The sequence below is a fragment of the Protopterus annectens genome, chromosome 4.part0 (genome assembly GCF_019279795.1).
Source record: "Protopterus annectens isolate FY-2018-M chromosome 4.part0, PAN1.0, whole genome shotgun sequence".
In the NCBI taxonomy this organism is placed as follows: Eukaryota; Metazoa; Chordata; order Ceratodontiformes; family Protopteridae; genus Protopterus; species Protopterus annectens.
Window position 1 is genome coordinate 1,972,962,804 of NC_056733.1, and position 19,429 is coordinate 1,972,982,232.

Sequence of the window (19,429 nt, forward strand, 5' to 3'; positions counted from 1 at the left end):
TCCCTGTGGACTATGATGTTTGCAGATGACATTGTGATCTGTAGTGAGAGTAGGGAACAGGTGGAGGAAATCCTGGAGAGGTGGAGATATGCTCTAGAGAGAAGACGAATGAAGGTCAGCAGGACTAAGACAGAATATATGTGTGTGAATGAGAGGGAGGATAGAGGAATGGTGAGGATGCAGGGAGTAGAGTTGGCGAAGGTGGATGAGTTTAAATACTTGGGATCAACAGTTCAGAGTAATGGTGAGTGTGGAAGAGAGGTGAAGAAGAGAGTACAGGCAGGATGGAGTGGGTGGAGAAGAGTGTCAGGAGTGATTTGTGACAGACGAGTACCAGTAAGAGTGAAAGGGAAGGTCTACAAGAGAGTAGTGAGACCAGCTATGTTATATGGGTTGGAGACAGTGGCATTGACAAAAAGGCAGGAGTCAGAGCTTGACGTGGCAGAGTTAAAGATGTTAAGATTTGCACTGGGTGTGATGAGGATGGACAGGATTAGGAATAAGTATATTAAAGGGTCAGTCCAGGTTGGAAGGTTTGGAGACAAAGCCAGAGAGGCAAGATTACTTTGATTTGAACATGTGCTGAGGAGGGATGCAGAGTATATTGGGAAAAATATGCTAAGGATGAAGCTACCAGGTGACAGGAAAAGACGAAGGCCTAAGATAAGGTTTATGGATGTGGTGAGAGAGGACATGCAGGTGGTTGGTGTGACAGATCAAGATGCAGAGGACAGGAAGAAATGGAAACAGTTGATCCGCTGTGGTGACCCCTAACGGGAGCAGCCGAAAGAAGAAGATTAAACTCCAAATTGCCAGATTCCCTGATGTGTTTACTGTTTTACCACATTATATCATTCATGTGACTATAATATTTATACAGTCGATTTTTCATTTCTTGCAATAAGTTGAAACTTTTTCAACCCAGTAGGTAGTCAATGCCACAGTGGTACAAAACATTATCTGTAAACAAGTTCATGCTCCAAATACTATTAACAGTAAAATAAATGAGCAAAAGATGAAAAAGCTATGCAGCAGTCACTAGTGTTGCTGCTTCACACTTCTAGAGACCAGATTCAATTCCTTACGTCTGGTTACTGCATGATGTGATGCCTCAGTCCCTCTCCAAAAAACATAATCGCCAATAAAGACTGACTACATTGACTAATTATGTTGAAATTGTCATTTTTAGTGTGTATATATATGCACATGCACGTGTGTGTGTGTGTGTGTGTGTGTGTGTGTGTGTGTGTGTGTGTGTGTGTGTGTGTGTGTGTGTGTGTGTGACTGTCTGAGTTTGCTACAACCCTGAACTTCTTTATGCAACCACTGATAAAGAAAAGATGAAAAAAATGATTTATACCAATAAAAAATAATCATTTTCATTGATACCAAATCTCAGTTTCGAGGATGACTACTTTTATGATTCATTGATGGATCCTGAAATGAGTCAGTAATCCATTCATAGATCAACAGATCTCCCCACAAAAACAGCAGATTGTTCTAAGAAGGACAGCTCTTCACTGATGGGCTTCTTTCCTTCTCATGTTTTCAGTTCTTGAATAGAATTTCTTTTCAAAAAAAGCAACCACATGATGGAGATGTATGCACCACAGAGCAGGCTATGGCCACTACCTCCGAGCTTGTGATGTCTATCGGCTTTCTTGGGATATGTCTTTTCTTTAGTCAACATAGAATCCTGTCGATATGACTTATGAAAAATACTGAGTCTCCTTGGGGTGGTGTCTCTGGCTGGGACTAATCTAGGAATACAGAATTTGTTTTGGGAGTTAATAACCAGAATTGTAGTCCTGTGCCACAAAATGTTTACATTAGTTCATTGTTCTGAAAATATAAAGATAAGTATTTTTTGGAGGCATGGTTGGTGGTACCTGTCCATGCTCCCCCATTGTTTTTGATAAGTCAGCCATGTTTATCGCCCATGACGATAATGATAACGGAACTCTGTAGCTGCACCTCAGCTTCCATTAACAGGCTAACGTCAGTGGAGATCCTGTGCAGCAGTTTCTCAAAGAAATAATAGCAAACTGGATCCTGTGCTTAATCTTACTGTTCAGTGTTAAATGGTAACTGCAAAAGTACGGAAAGGAGAGCTGGTGGGCAGATACAATCATCCAGATCCAAGACACATCAAAAGAGGTGGATAATAGCAAAGAGGTGAGAGTAAAAGGCTGGGTAAGAGGAGGAGGAGGGTAATGCAAGTGAGGGATATGAATATACAGCAATAGGCTGGGGAGTCTGAGCTCCAGCATAGAAAGAAAGTGGGAGTTGAGTCAGGCCTTGGAACATGAGGTGTTGAGCCATTTAGTACAGGACTATACAAGAAAGCATAGAACTCTGGATGTAGTTATAACCAAGAGAAAAGGAGGCTATGGATGAACAGATGAAGGACCATTAATCAACAGTAATCACATCACTGTCTTCATCACAGTGGTATGAAGAAGTAAGAATACAAAGTCAAAGGTGTGGAATTGTAGGACAGTGCCTTTTACTGAGCTGTGCATAAGGTCAAAGTGGAGCTTAGACAGATGTCATAAAGTGAGGGAGCAAATAAGCTCCAGTAAGAGGTCTAGGATGAGGCACTTGAGGCTAGATACAAAGATTTGATGATAATGTAAAAAGAGGAGGTCAAGGTGTCTAAAAGCAAAGAATATGAAGCTAACAGTTATAAGGTATGACAGAGGTAGAAAAGAGTGAACTTGACAGGACTCACAAGGAGGGTGATACAAGCACACGTGCTGCATGCTGTGCTGAGTGACCATGTACTTCTGGGAAAGCTGTGAGGAGTGTAAGACAGTTTATTGCCTGTTTATCCTAAAAATGAGCTGGATTTAAAACCGTAAAGCAAGTGAACCTGAATGAGTAGTAGCTGTTGAGTTTTTATCTTCCTGCAGTTTTCAAAGCATGAGTAAAAAGGCTTCTGCAAAAGGGAATGCAACTGTGTAACTTCCAAACATGACAGCTAAAGACACAAGACAACATTCACAAGAAACAGAGATAGCCTCAATAACTGTGCTCATGTCCCGACAGCTACACTAGTTAGTCTTTGATATTTATTTGCTAGATGGTGGGAACTTGGCAACTTAGTCACGTTCATTCTACTGCTTAGCATATTTTTCCTTTGTCACTAATACATGGTTTTATGACTTAAACCCATGCTTAGAACATGAGAAGTGATTATTAAAACCTACTCTTTGCCTGAATAGTTAATTACAGAAGCAGTACCTGTACGGTTGTTGTACTTCCTGGTATTGTAACTCTGATCTTGTCAAGAGTGTTCTGCGATGGCTGTTACAGAAGCACCTCTTACAGTCTTCAGCCTTCTAGATTTAACAGTGGTTTCTGGAGTTCTGCCACCTTTTGTAGTTTTCTGTTTTTAACAACAACCAACACTGGCAGCACTAATAACAACAATGGGCAGAAGTGAGGTCTTCCTGTATCTATAGTCAGTCCTCTGTAGTCTGCAGTGCCTCACCTTTAGCTGGTTGGCTGCTGTCCTGATATTCAGCACAGGCTGAACTAAATGCAAAGTGCCATTTCAGAGCTGCAAGCTGAGAATTATGTTAGGAGGACTGAATAAGGAATAAGAACATTGAGTGACAGCGTATGTACCCTGGAGACTACAGATTTCTTAAGCAGATGCTCTAATATTTTTTTCTATTCTTGGATCTTCCTTCCTCTAACCTGTCTGCTGTCCTCCCAGCATCCATAAAGGCTGTTTGACATGCATCCTTGTTTGGTCTGCTCTGCCTGCTGTATACTCCCAGCTCCTGAAAGGAAATTCAACATTTCAGAATTTAATTTGTTGGACACTATACATTCAATCAGCCCAATTTTCTGAGCTACTTTTTATGGCTATTCAGATTAACTCTACTTGGTACTCTGAGGATTATTGGTTCTTCTTGCACCTCTGTATTCTTTGATGACCCTAGATCGTGCTAGGTTCAATAGATAACTACATTTCTTGCTTTTTCAATTTGCATATATTACATATATCTACTTTGCTGTTTTACCTACCCTAGCTTCTTGCTAGGGCTCAGAAATTGACTTTGACTTGTATTTTGTGCTGTTTTATGATTCACCTGCCTAGTAGTTACTAGGGCTCTGAAGATGAACTCTGCTGCTATTGTACTGTAACAGAGCTTTTCTCCCCAGCCCTCTACTGAAAATGTTATTTTTTTCTCCCAGTCGGACTTTCCCAGTAACCAAATATCAAATAAATAAATAGATATGGCAAATGTTTTACATCCATGGTCCATAGAATATAGTATTCTTTTTTCTTCTCTTTTTTTCACTAGAGTTATGGCCTTTTTTCTCTGCTTACCCCATCTGTCGCCACCTGTTCTTCAATTGTGCAGGCATCTGCACATTTCATTTAAACACTGTGTCTCCCAGAGTAGGGTGGCCAATACATACATTCCTAACTGCATTCCCTGGCGGGGCAATAGCTCCACTGGTACTTCCTTGTGGCAAGATATCAACATTCTTATCTCCACATGTTACCTATGGTCTCTTTTTTCATCAATGGCATGGAGCTCCAGTGGCCCTTCTTATAGCCCTTTACACTGAAGTGAGGCCAATCCACAACAAATTTGGAATTATCTATAACTTGATGCATGATATCAACCTTGCTTTTATCAGAAAGACTTGGTGATGATAACATCAGCTATTCTGCATGGGGTTTCTGTACTCCAGAGCACAGGAGGGATAGAACTGGGGGTGAGTTTGTAGAGGCTCTGGGTTTCAGCTGTCACATGCTACCTTTAGGAAGACCAATTCCTTTGAACATGTTCTTCTTGCAGGAGCAGACCATATAGGCTTTTTCTCATCTACCTTCTACAAGGCTATGGGAGGACATTCCGACAAGAGTTCACCATCTTCATTTAGTAGGGCACATACGAATATTACATGATAACTATATTACATGATAACTATAAGAATCAACCAGAAGAGGTTAGAAAAGATTGGGAAGACAGACTGAATAAGAAATTTACAAGGGAAGATTGAGTGGACATATGTACAGCTCCCAAGTCTGCAACAAAGTCTAGAAGGTTTAGGATTTTTGCTTGAAAGTGTTTGCAAATGTATTTTTATACCCCAAGCAGACTTCAAAGAATTTTTCCTCAAGTAGATTACAAAAGTTGGAGGCATGATGGAGAAGAAAGAGGTAACTCTGAACATATATTTTGGGAGTGTAATGAACTGGCAGATTTTGAAAATTCCCTACAGAGTACTCTGTCAGAAGTATTGGATGAGCAAATGGGTGTAAGTAAGAAAATGATTCTTTTGAGCTGAGACAAAAGCTCTGAATTACCTAGACATAGTGAGTTCTTTTTTAAGTGTAATTTTGGTGGCTCCCAAAAAAGCAATTACTAGAAAACAGAAATCAAAGTCTATTCCAACTATATTTGAAGTATTGAATATTGTAACAGAGATAAATGAACTGGAAATGGGATCTTTAGAAAAGAGACGGAGTAAATTACATATAAATAAATGGAAATTGTGGGAACAATACATGCAGAATAATGTTTAGGGGTAGGGAAGAGGTTTAAGGGAAGACAGGAATTGAGCAATTTATGTACTGCTGGACTGAAGATAGTTATAAAATAGAACATATGTGATGTATAATGTAAATAACTGGAAACATGTTAATATAGTTTGTTTTCTTTTATATTAATGTATGCTTGCCTAAGTCTTAAGTGATAATTTAAGAAGGTGTTAAAAAAGAGTTCATCAAGTTCTCTCTTTACTCAGTTTTGGATTACCAACACTTAGCTGTGCTTGCTGACTTCAGTATCCAGGATGATCATGAATCATTGACTCTAGTGAAAGAATTCAGCTGCATCATGAAAGGCTTTGGGTTTGCTCAGACAGCTCTGCAACTCATCGACTATGTAATACTCTGGACTAGACTCTTACTGGATGTGAAAACACCAGATTTGGCGGTAGACGAGGTCTCAGGGTCTGATCATTTCCTTGTCTGCTTTGGCCTGGAGCTCCTGTGTTACAGTCCCCCCAATCTTGAACTGAAGCTTATTCATTCTACTAACCATATTTCCTATGACATCTTCTGTTCTATACCTTATTTCTTTCCAAAGGATGCTGATGGCTAATAGGAGATGGCTATAATAGGTCTCTGTCCTTGGCACTTGACTTTTAGTTCAATTCTTGGCTATACTGTCTGTATTAGGAGGTAGGAGACTTGGCTTAACCATGAGCTTCATTTCCTATAACGAGAAGGTTGCAGGTCGGCTTGTCAGTAGTGCCCTGCTGGCAGTTGAGATAAATTTCACTTGGATGAGCACAACATACATACCAGGCTGAAGTCAATCTTAAGAAGGCAGCCTTCCTGCCCAAACAAGATCTTGACATTAGCTAACTGGTTAGCTATGCTCTTTCATGTAATGTAAAGGTTACACAGCCCACCTTGTTTCATTATTATTAGAGAGGTTATCTGCATCACAATATGAGTCTGCTACTTATTTTTTGTTGACAAGACCACTGCTGTTAGTTCTGAGCTGCTGTCATTGGATCTCATGGGAGTTACAGGGGTCTTCATTTATTTGTCTCCTGGATGGCTTTGATATTCCAGATTATGACAAACCTTTGACTTTCATCTCAGATATGTGACAGATCACCTTCATACTGAACCTATGACCATCTAGGGTGGTCTTGGCAAATATTGATGTCCTTGGTCAAGTGATATTTCAGGTTTTGGTTTCCTCATTGCAGCCTAGAGTCTTTTCATTAACAATGAAAGAAGCCCTTGTTGCCTGTGGCCACAGGAAATTGTCTTCAATCCCAATAACTTTTATCACTACTTCCCTAGTCTAACTCTCTGTTTTTGGGAAAGTTTATTGCAAAAGTCATATATGTGCTACTTGAGACTTATCTCATAGTCAGTGGACTCATAGATCATTTACAGTCTGGGTTTTGCACTTGCCATAACACTGAGAATGTTCTTAACTAAATAGTCAGTTATCTCCTACTAACTTGAGACCAATGGTACTCTTCAGTACTGGTTCTCCTGGATGTTTTTGCTGCATTTGATACTAATGACCATGGCATTTTGATAAAGCATTTAGGAACTTACCATGGAATCTCTTCTGCTTCTGTTACAGTGGTTAACCTCTAACCTCTCTGGCCATGCTAAGGAGGTTGGACAGGAATTAACACTTCTTCCTCCTACCCACTTAAGTGTGGAATACCCACAGGATTTGATTTTAGATCTTTACTGTTCATGGCATATATGCTTCCTTTGGGAGATCTTATTAGGCAGGGGAGGCCTAGCATACCACAGTTATGCTGATGGTACTCAACCTTACATCTCCCTTCCACAAGAAGTTGTGGCAAGTGACCTTGCTAATGAGTTTGCAGCCATTCATTCTTGGTTTATTTGCAATCGTCTAAAACCAAGGCAATAGCAGCTAATGGTACCTTGAGTATATGCTTTCTTCTCCTTCTCTTCACAATTTGTTTTATATTGTGAGAAAAGACATGCATCTGTTGACAAAGTGAGTAACCTAGGTGTGATCCAGGACTGTAGGCTGACACTACAGGACCAATTGTCTGCCACTGTGAAATCCTCTTGCTTCCATTTACAAAATAGCTCCAGACTGAAGCACCTGTTACTGAAAACTGACCTTCTGGTGGTTGTTCAGACCTTGATCTCATTCCACCTGGACTACCAGAATGCACTACAGTAGGCACTTTTTAACACTGAGTTTGACCATAAAAAGTGGTTGTAGAACTGAGTGGTTATGCTACTTACAGGTGTGCTTTGTTCTTAACCTTTTTTTTTTCCTGTTCACTGTTTTGTTAAACACACCTTACTAAAGCTGAAGTAGCTAGATAATCCAGCAGCTTCTAAATTTATAACGTGTCTCAACTATCAGCTATCACTACAAATAAACCATCCCAACTTATAGAGACTTTAGTAACAACAATTAGAAGCTTGAAGTATACTTCTTCTGCCTACAGAAAAAATATGTATTTTGAAGGTGCCCAGTGGGAGCATTTCTACCAAGATCCCTGAGTAGGGATACAGATATAGATACATTTCCCCATGTTAAACTCAAATGGATCTGGCTCCCCATCACTTTTTCCATGGAAGGATGAAATATTTCCTCAGTTGCTCCTGACAAAAGTATGCAGAAGTTTTATACTGACCAATTTTTGGACTCGGTAAGTAACACATTTGATTTAACAGAATCAGATTATTTTACTGCAAAAAAGAAGAGGAAGAAGTTGCTGTTTATTTATTTTATTTATTTTATATTTGTTGACCGGGTTTGTCCGACTAGGCTACAAATGTCCATTTGCAGCGGAGGCCCGAGGAGAAAAGCTCCAACAGAAAATTAAAATTTTACATATTGAATACATATAGAAATACATTCATCAGTACCACAGATCACGGCATTACAGTGCCACACATTACATTCATCAGTACCACACATTATTGCATTACAGTGTCATGCATTAAACTGTGGCAAGTGAAATACATAGAAATACATTCATCAGAAGGATACATTCATAATTACATATTATATACATAATAGTGCAATAGTTACATAGCTGAAACATTTTACTAATTATATTTGTACAGTGATGTACCAAGAGGAGAAGATAAAGTAGTAGTTTGTTTATTTAAGGGAAGGAAGATAGAAGAGAAGTAGAAGGTTATAAGCAGGGGCGGCTCGTGGCATCGGACGGCCGGACTGCAGCCCCCTCAGCTAAAAAGAAGAAAATGAAAAAAAAAATACCTTTTGTTGTATGACAGTAGCAGATGTTTTTTTTTTGTTTAAATGCGAAATTCGAGTCCGCGACTCGGAAGTACGCGCATGCGCACTTTAACCGCCTCGGGTTGCGACGGTTTAAATAAAGACTTTTTTTTTGTTTTTGCTGCAGTCCGGTGAGGACAGTGAGGCATCAGTGTGATGCCCAGCAGTCTATGCGGTTCCAAACCGCATAGAACTGAAAGGGGTTCAGACTGCGACGTCCGCAAGCAGTGCAGGCACGTACATGACGTGCCTGGCCTAAAATGCTGCTGATTGGTTGTCGCTCTCTTCCCGGGCTTTATGTGCTGGGAAAAGAGCAAGAATCAATCAGTTAGAAAACAGTGTGGACTGATTGAGTCAATCGCAAGGGAAGGATTCATTTGGAATTGGATTTCTATTTTTTTTTTTTTTTTTTTTTTGGGCAGCCTATATTTTGTCAGCTCAGCTGTAGCCTGTGCTGAAGAAGATAGAAGAACAAGAACTGAAGAAAGAAGTAGAGAGTAGAAGAAGAACAAGAAGAACAGAGGAGAGTAAGAGAAGAGTAGAGTACACTACACTACAGAGAGTTTTCGTCTTGGTGGTAATGTATATTATTTTTTATTGTCCTAGCCAACTGCATCTTTTATTTTTAACTGTCAATTTGTTTATATCTGAATGAACATAAAACGTGTTCATGATACATAGATTAATTTCATTTAATCCTGACAGCTGCCATGAACATTACTGTGTAGACTCTTCAAGTTAAAAAAAAAAAAAAAACACTGAAGAGTCTACAGTAATGTTCATGGCAGCTGTGAGCTGTCAGGATTAAATGAAATTAATCTATGTATCATGCATTGCCTTGTGTGTAAGCAAATCAAGTTAAAAAAAAACACTGATTTGCTTACACACAAGGCAATGCATGCTGTTAATAAAATGAGTGAAGTGTGTAACAAAACCAAAACTGTTTTGTTGCATGCTTTAAAACAGAGGCCTGAAGTAAAAAAGAAAACCACTTGGGTTAACTAAAAAACAGAGGAAAGTTATGCAACTGAAGTGTGTGTGCGTGTGTGTGTGTGTGTGTATAATGCCTCAGTTAACAAATGGTGGTGGGTAGAGATACTCAGGCTTGAACCCTGTACCTTGTATGGTGGTGTTAAGGACCTGAATTCCCTACCCACCACCATTTGTAAAAAAAATTGCAGATTTTTGCCTCATATTTTATCTGATCTGTTCCTCATAATATCTGTGGTTTCTAAATATTGTAATGCTTGATATTTGATGGTACACTGGTAGTATTGTGGCTTTACAGCTGCAGGTTCTTGGGTTTGATTCTTGGCTGGGGTGCCTTCTGTGTGGGGTCTGCATTTTCTCCCTGTGTTTGTGTGGGTTTGCTTTTGTGTCCTCCCATGTTATAAAGACATGTCTGCATTATTTCTTCCTGGGCCTCTGCTGAAAATTGTTTTTTTTGTTCCAAGTCAGATTGTCCTGATTAACAAACTGACAGGCATTTGAATTTCAGACTTCAGGTTTATGAATGTTTAATTCCTTGCAAATTTGACGGTGCAGTGGTAGCATTATTGCCTCACAGTTATAGGTTTCCTGGTTTGATTCTTGGCTGGGGTGCCTTCTGTGTGGAGTCTGCATCTCATCTCTGTGTTTGTGTGGATTTGCTCTGGTGTCCTGCCATTTTACAAAGACATGTGTCTGCAGTATTTCTCCCTGGGCCTCTGCTGAAAATTATTTTTGTTCCATCAGAAGTAAAATTGACAGGCATTTGAATTTCAGACTTCATATTCTTCAGAAAATACATAGTAACACTTTTGGGACTGTATTACCCCATTATTGGCTTTGTCCAGGTTTTTTGTGCTAAGGTTAACAACTATGGCAAGAACTGAATTCACTGAATATGCCTGAGGGCTGTATTCCCTCATTACTGGATTTGTCCAGGTGTTTTGTGCTAAGAGGTTGACAGCTATGGTGAGAACTGAATTCATTAAATGATAGCCATTTAAGTTTCAGTCTTCCTCTCTTTCACAAAGCAGCTGATTTGGCATAGTGGTATGTTGCTCTGACTGTTTTGCACAGGGACCTTGGCAGTAAAATGTATGGTGGTAACACAGCATTTTTCTTTCACAAAGCAGGTGATTTGGCATAGTAGTATGTTGCTATGACTCTTTTGCACAGGGACCTTGGCAGTAAAATGTATGGTGGTAACACAGCATTTTATTCTAGCAACTTTTCCAAGATTATACAAGCAATGTTTAATGTGTCCCTGGTTTTTGGCCATTTGACCCCCCCCCCAAATAAATTTGGCTTTTCCAGATTTCTTGTGCTGCGAAGTTGAGATGCAGTTGAGTATTGAGTAGATTTTACAAGCAGCTGAGAGCTGCAGGGGAAGAGAAGTTTAGTGCTGCTTGCATTGTTAATAGCACAACAGGTTGTGTACTTGCTTTTGATGCAGAAGGTTGTTGGTTCTACTCCCACAAGAGGTGAATGCTGCCATACTGAAAAACTTAAGATACTAACTATGAGCCTGTTATCAGTATGCCATCCATTCATTTCCTATTGCAATATTACTAGCTTATTTTTATTGTAATATAGGCAATTTATTCCTCAGGGGCATCAGACACTTTATTTTTCGATGAAACCATGAAATATAAAGGTGTTTGCTAGCAGCAACATCTTCATTAGTTACAGATTTATTTAATGTGGAATTTAGATAAATTTTTTACTTCTTCAGAGATTGTGCATATTTACTGATAATGGTGGACTGCAGAATTGTGCATATTTACTGATAATGGTGGACTGTAGAAGTTTGAGTAGACTTTTATGATGGAAATGTTCTGAATTGGGCAGTTTTGTCATTATTGGTGCATGTGTTTTGTTTCATTGTTTACTGGAAAAATGTTCAAAACAATAGGAAGGTGTATCAAAGAGCACATGTATGTTTCATATGCAAGGAGCCTATGATTTGAAAACAGCCCAGAATTAATCTTTATCTGCCACTGGTAAAATGTATTTTCTTTGAATGTGCGTTTCAATGCTGTTTCAATGAATGTGAGTTTCAAGGGCAGAGAAGTTTTAATGCTAAGTTTGTTTAGCAGATGTCTTAGTGTTTGTGCTGTAAAATGCAAAATAAAACTTTCAAATGAAGTCCAAATCATCATAGAAATAAATCAGTGTGCACATTAATGTTTATGGTAAATGGAGTGAAATAGCCAAGTAATGGATCATTGGAATGGCTGCAGGGGGAGGCTCCATTCGACCATGATTTTGTGAGGGGGAAGGGCGGCAAACTTAGACAGCCCCAGCTGAACTATACCTCCCAACTGTCCAGATTCTCAAAGAATGAATAGATTTTTGCTTCTTATTTTTGGTTTGTTCCTCATACAATTTGTGGTTTTCTGGCAAATCATTTAGGAATTAAGTCACTAAACAATGACACACCGAGTTTCAGACTTCATAACCTTCAGAAAAATGCATGCTAAAGTAAGACCTGTTGCTCTATCAACTGTCTCAGTTTATACAAGAGCAATTTTTAGTACTGTTTATATGTTCCCCCAATATATTTGGCCTTGTCCAAATTTATTGCATTAACAGGTTGAGAGGTACATGCAAATAAATTGCTTTATAGAATTAGGCATAGCTAAACCTCTCAACTGTCCCTGATTTTGGCTCAAAATGTTTCTTTTCCCCTAATAATCCCTCCACAAAATAGCAATTTTGGAAGAAAACGTGGAGGGTTTACAATTAAGAAATAACTGTAATAATCACAGTTATAGATTACTTTTATTTCAGAAATGCATGTAGATTCTTTTATTTTGTCAGCTGCTCAAGTTAGCAGTACTAATATTAAAGTGTCCCTTCTTTGACAGGTTCCCAGCTGTATTATGTGGCTATTTTATATTTTTACATCACATTTTGGTCCATTTTTCATAAAATTGTGGGGGTTTTTTTGGCAAATTAGTGACAAACCATTAAAGACTGAAGTTGAAAATAATGACAGACATTTGAGTTTCAGATTTCATACCATTCAGAAAATTCATACTAATGCAAGACCTATTCTATTATCTTTCTAAGTTTATAAGAGCAATATTTTAAAAACTGTCCTTATTTTTGGGCCTTTGTCCCACTTCTTTGTATGGCTTTGTCCAGATTTCTTGCTCTGAGGTTGAGAGGTATGACAAATGTCAGGGTCATCACAGTCAGCCAGAGACATTTCAAATTGTGACATACTTGTTGCACCCCACTCCCCCATGTAGTGACTCTGGATGTATTGAAGCAAGGCAAGGAGTAGTTATGTAGTGTAAATGTGCAGAGTACCCCCCCCCCATCCAAGGTAGACACAAGTACTACAGTGGCTTTTCATCTGTCCTTGATTTTTGCAGAATGGTCTGGTTTCTGTCATTTTTTTGTACTGTTGATTTATGCTTATTACTCAAAGTGCCTGTTGCTCTGTGTTTAAGTAGCAATACTTTAATGGCCATCAGGTAAGCTTGGCTGAGATTGTAAGATGCAAGTAAGCTTTAATAAGCAGACTGTTAAAGAATTGTCAACACTGAAAGGCTTTCTTTTGTTACCATGTAGAGGATACTTAACTAGATAATGTATAAGCCTTTGGAAGTGAAATGCATATGACAGTATTTGTAATAAGGGACAGGATTACATTATTTTAAGAAGCTTATTACACTTGGAGACTTCAGTCATCTCTGCAGGCTTTACCCGTAAACTAAACAGAATGCCAATCGTGTGGTCCATAACCTGTACAGTAATTCTTTTAAGCAATGTATCTTGAGCGTATTTCTTGTTTGCTTTTCATTTTTTACTTTGATCATGTATTCCCTATGAAACAAGTAGATAGTTGTCAGGCAGCAGGTCTTTTTTTGGATAAGGAGCATTTTTACAAGTGGGGGCATCAGAGATTTCTACTTTCAGCATGTTACTTGGTACTTTAATAAAGCTGAATATAAATTAGAACTGCAGTGCAAGAAGTGGTTTGAGTTTGAGTGCTGCTTGTTTTTCTTATACTTGATTTTGACTGGCATTCCATTAATGTATTTAAAAAAGAAATTTATTTTTTCATGCCTCACAACCTTTTTGTTTCCATCTAGATATTAAGTAAGCTGTCATGCAGCCAATGCATTGAAATATTTTTATTCTTTTACACTTCATTTTGTCTTGATTGGACTCCTCATAATGAAGGTTTGGCACCCACGGCAGTGTATTTAGTTAGTTTTTGTGGTTTTGAACATAGCCCCTCCCCTTTTTAGTTGGCCACACCCCTTCCCATTGACCACACCCATTCAGCTGTCTCCTGCAGCCCCCCTTTGATTTGAATTCACCAGCCGCCACTGGTTATAGGGGAGTGTTTACGGGGGATAATTACATTGGCAGGTCCATTTTCATGAAGGAATTTTTTTTTGTAGTGGTTTTGAATTGATTGGGATGTTCAAGGGATCTTATATCTAGTGGTAGGCTATTCCAGGCCTCTGAAGGGTTGAAGCTATAGACTAGGTGACCCATTTTGGTCCTTGGTTTGTAGATTTTTAGTAGGCCTTGTTCAGAACTGCAGAGTACTCTAGTGAGTAGGTAATGAGAAATTAGAGATGAGATAGTTGGACAAAAAGAGGGTTTGTAGAGAATGGAATGAATAATCAGAAACTGATTATAAAGAAGCAGGTTAGGTAATTCTAGCCAATTTAGTTCTTTTAGTGAGAGACAGTGATGGGATTTGTAAGAATTTTGGGCAGCAAATCTGGCAATCCTGTCATAAGTTGTTTCTAACTTATTTAGTAGTCCAGTGTTGAGGCTGGTGAGAATTTGGGAGCTATAAAGTAAAGTGGGTAAGAGGTGGACATTTGAAAGGGTTAGTTTTGCTGTTTTGGTAAGATATTTTTTGTTTCTATAGAGGAGACCTAGCTTGAGATGTGTTTTTCGGATACAATTATTGATGCGTAAATTAAAGGTTAGTCTATCATCAATGGTAACACCTAAGAGTGGTACCAGTGTACTGGTGTCCATCTGTATTTGAGTATTATTTTGTGATAGTATGGAGAAGGAAGACTTTATGTGGTTAAGGTTTTTAGGGAGAAAGAGCAGTAATTTGGTTTTCTTTGAATTTAGGATAAGTTGGTTTTCAGATAGCCAGTTTTCTACAGAGTTAAAAGAGGACTGTCTGTCTGATTTTCGTTGAGTTGGTGATTCAGCAACAGTGATAAGTGTAGAATCATCTGTGTATTGTATCAGTGAGGATCCAGGACAGGAAGAGTAGAGAATGTTGGTAAAGATGTTAAAAAGAAGTGGCCCAAGGATGGAGCCTTGTGGAACACCCATTTTAACAGGAAGAAGTGGGGAGAAAGCTGACAGCCATTTGACTGACTGCAGTCTATCAAAGAGGTAGCTGTTAAACCAAGATATGGTGGATGGAGAGAAGTTTAAGTTTGCTAGTTTAAGGAGAAGACGTTTATAAGAGATTGTTTCAAAGGCTTTAGAGAGGTCAATGAAGAGACAGGAAATAAGTTTGTTATTGTCTCTAGCTAGTAATACAGAGTTTAGGAAAGACAGGAGAGCTGTTGTAGTGCTGTGCATGGGACAAAAGCCATGTTGGGTCGGTGTGAGTAGATTTTCTTGCAGAAGGTAGTGTAAGACTTGATTGTGTATACATTTTTCCAGAATTTTGTAGAGTGGTGAGAGTATGACTATGGGTCTAAAATTAATTATATCTGTGGAGTTTCCTCCTTTGTGTATTGGAAGGGTGTAAAATTGCTTCCAGGTGGAGGGGACTGTGGATTCCATAATAGAGCTTGAGCTGAACAGAGTTTAAGAATAAAAATGAGGAACCAGTACTGGAAGAACATCCTCCTCTGCTTGAACAAACAAATAAGACAACTTGTAAAATACTCTAAGGGCAATTTCGAAAAAAAAAAAAATAGCAACCATAGCTAAGGGTAACCATAAGGCATTCTTCAGCTATATCTGTAACCGAAAAGGTAGGACCAAGACGTGTGCTGAACTAGTTGTGGATGGCATCATCACACTGCTCCTGCAAAAATAGCTAACTTATTAGCCAACAGATTTGGCAAAAATTTCACCCTTTCACCTCCAAATATTCCACGAAGCATTTCCTCTACATCTCCTCCGACTTGCATCGCCAAAGAGCAAGTCATTAATGCTCTGTCCAAGGCCAAAAACATAGCCTCTATGGGACCAGATGGCATCTCAGGTTGCATTTTAAATGGTCTAAAACATGAGTTAGCAATGCCATTAGGTACTCTCTTTAACCGCAGCCTGAGTTCTGGTTTTTGCTTCTGCTGAATGGAAAACAACAACCGTCATCCCCCTTCATACAGGGGGTACAGCAACATACCCAAGGAACTACAGACCCATAAGCTTAATCAGCCTTATCTGTAAGGCTATGGAATGAATCATCATGGACCGTATAAATAAGGATATAGGTGATCTCCAAACCCTTGATCCAACACAGTTTGGTTTTGTCAAAGGCAGTTCATGTCTGTTAAACCTGGTGGACTTCTTCAGAAACAACACCAGGGCCATAGAAAAAGGAAAATCTGTGCATACAGCCTACCTTGACTTAACCAAGGCCTTTAACACAATCCCATATTCAGGCATCATTGATAAACTCTCCCAGTTGAATATCTACCCTTATGTCATCAGGCGTGTTGCTAACTGGCTCATCAACAGATCACACTCGGTCAAAGATAGGGACTTTACCTCTGCCAGCAAAGGAGCTGTGGCTGACTAAGTTTACTGATGACTGCAAATTAAGTGCAGTCATTGAATCCGCAAATGGTGTCAATATACTTCAAAAGGGACTTACACAAACCAGTAATCGGTGCCAAAGCCATGGACTCATACTCAATACTAAAAAATACATTATCATCCCTTTTGGTAAAAATGATATCCCTGCAGACTATCATATAAATAATTAATACCCTAAGTAGGAACTCAGTAGTGACAGACTTGGGCATGCAAGTTGATTGTAGCCTAAACTTTGACCACCATGTGTCTACTGTGGTAAGGAAGGCATTCTACGTCACACACCTCATTAGCAAAGGTATTGCCTCAAGAATGAAAGAGGTCATAACACCCCTGTACTCGACCCTCATCAGGCCAATAATTGAGTACAATGCTCCCCTTGGTATGGACCTTATCCGGCACCTGCAGCAAAGTGAGAGAACTCAGAGGTTTCCAACTAAGAAAATTCAGGGTCTCCAGCACATGTCAATGTAAAATGGGGAAATAGCATGGATAAAGTGTGACTGGGAAGGAAGGTATAGGGGTGGCAGTAGACAGAAAAGGATGGTGTTGATATAAACATGGTCCCAAAAAGGAGAGATGCAGACTGACATAGAACAACTAGTGTTGGAGAGAATAGGACAACCATCTGGGGAGGGCTGTGACACACAAGGAAAAGGAACACCAGGATAGCTGTATGCCAAGCTGCATAGTGGTGAACCCAACCAGAAGTGAGTCACCCTTGACTGTCTTCATGGTTAGGCCCAGCCTCTGGTCATCCTGTGATCAAGGCCATGCACCTGACAACTCTGCAAGTTGAACAAGGATGTGCTCCAGGATGCCAATCCATGTGTCCAGCCATCAGTCCACCAAAGCCCTCATCAGCATTTCCATCTCATGTCAGGTGGCTCAGTGGGACACTTGAGTGATGTTCCCTGATAGAAAAAGCAGCACTACAGGCCACCAGTGAGCCTTCCAGATCACCCCCTGCAGGATGGCCTTCAACACGAGAGAAGCCTGGAGAATACAGCAGATCACACAGGCATAGCAAGGCAAGTGCAGGGCATGGTGGCTGCTGCCATAAAACATCCAGCTCTGCAGCCAACAATGGTTCATAGGTTGGTACTAGGCTATCAGCCCTAGGGCCTATACAAGCCTAACCATAACAATTCCCTGGCTATTTCTTCCCACACTATTTACTTCCCTGGACCCCTGTCTAGCAGGGTGACTGACATGATCCCTGGGGTGAATTTCCTTTCTCCCATCCAGTCATCAAGGTTCATTTTGAAGAGGGCCAAAGAGGTGCTCTGCTTGGCATGTATGTGCAGTCTATTCCAGAGTCTGGGGAGTCTCTGGGTAAGGAACCTATCTCTCCAACATGTTTTGTTTATTGTGATGACAAGGTTTAGATCCCTGAAGCATGTGGCTCTGAGGGATTGGGGTTTCTTTAAGGGTAGTTATGTCCAACAGCTCTGTGTTTGACATGGCCTTGTATGTTAAGCAGAGATCGCCTTGGAGTAAACAATATGCGACAGAGTATAGCTGGAGTTTTTTAAGGCAGTCAGCATAGGGCATCCGCTTTAGGCCTGTGATTCTTTTAGTGAGGTATTTCTGCGGCCTTTCCAGTTGTTGCAGATGTCTTGAGAGGTACATACCAAATGGGGTGTTGTATTCTATAATGGGTCTAATGAGGGATGAGTACAGTGGGATAATGACCTCCCTTTTTCTGGATAAAAAGCCTTTAGTGATGAGGTGCGCCACATAGAAGGATTTCCTGACTGTTGTGGCGATGTGGTTATTGAAGGTGAGACCACTATCCACCTGTATCCCTAAGTCTCTTATCACACTTTCAGTGTTTAGTGTACTGACACCTATGTGGTAATTCATGGGTACATGTTTTTTCCCAAAGGGGATAACTATACATTTCTTGGCATTGAGCTTGAGCCCATGGCTCTGGCACCAAGCATATGTTTCTGTAAGGCCCTTTTGTAGAGTATCAACATCATTTGAGGATTCAATAATGGCTCCCAGTTTGCAGTCATCTGTGAAATTTGTTAGCCAGAGTCCCTTAGTGTTGGCCTGTACTTCAGAGAAGTAGATGCCAAACAAGAGAGGTCCCAGGACTGAACCCTGAGGTACTCCATTTATCACTTGTCTGGAGCTGGATTTGGAGTCAGCCACTTTTACAGTGTGGGTTCTGTCAGTAGGACAGTTGGCAACCCATCGAGTGACGTAGGGATTAATGCCCAACTTAGTAAGTTTATCTATGATTCCAGAGTGGGGGATTGTGTCAAAGGCCTTGGCGAGGTCCAGATAGGCTGTGTGGAGTGTCTTACCCTCGTCCACAGCTCTAGAGACTGATTCAAAGAAGTCAATCAGGTTCAGGACACAAGATCGGCCCTTCACGAACCCAAACTGGGTGGGGTCCAGTGTTTTATGGTTGCCATTGCCTTTGTTTATAAGTTCCATGATAATACGTTCCATGGCCTTGCAGATCAGGCTTGTCAGACTGATGGGGCGGTAGTTCCCGGGATCCAAGGTGGATCTCCCCTTGTGGAGTGGGATAACTGTAGCTGTGCGCCACTCAGTGGGCATGAAACCTAAGGTGAGGGTATGATTAAACATGACACTTAGGTGAGGTGTCAGTTCATTTTGTAATTCATGTAGTACACAGTCCGGGATGACATCTGGTCTCATGGATGCTGTATTCTTAGCTTTGGAGAGTGCGTTTTTTTACCTGTGTGGCTGTTATTACCAGAATTTGGCAATCTTCCGGTATTGAAATGGGCCATTTATGGGGTGAGAGGGGGGTGAAGTTGGCACTGAATCGATCTGCCAAAATATTGGCAATATCCTTGGGATCAGTATATTTAATGCCATTCTGTTGTAGCTCAGAG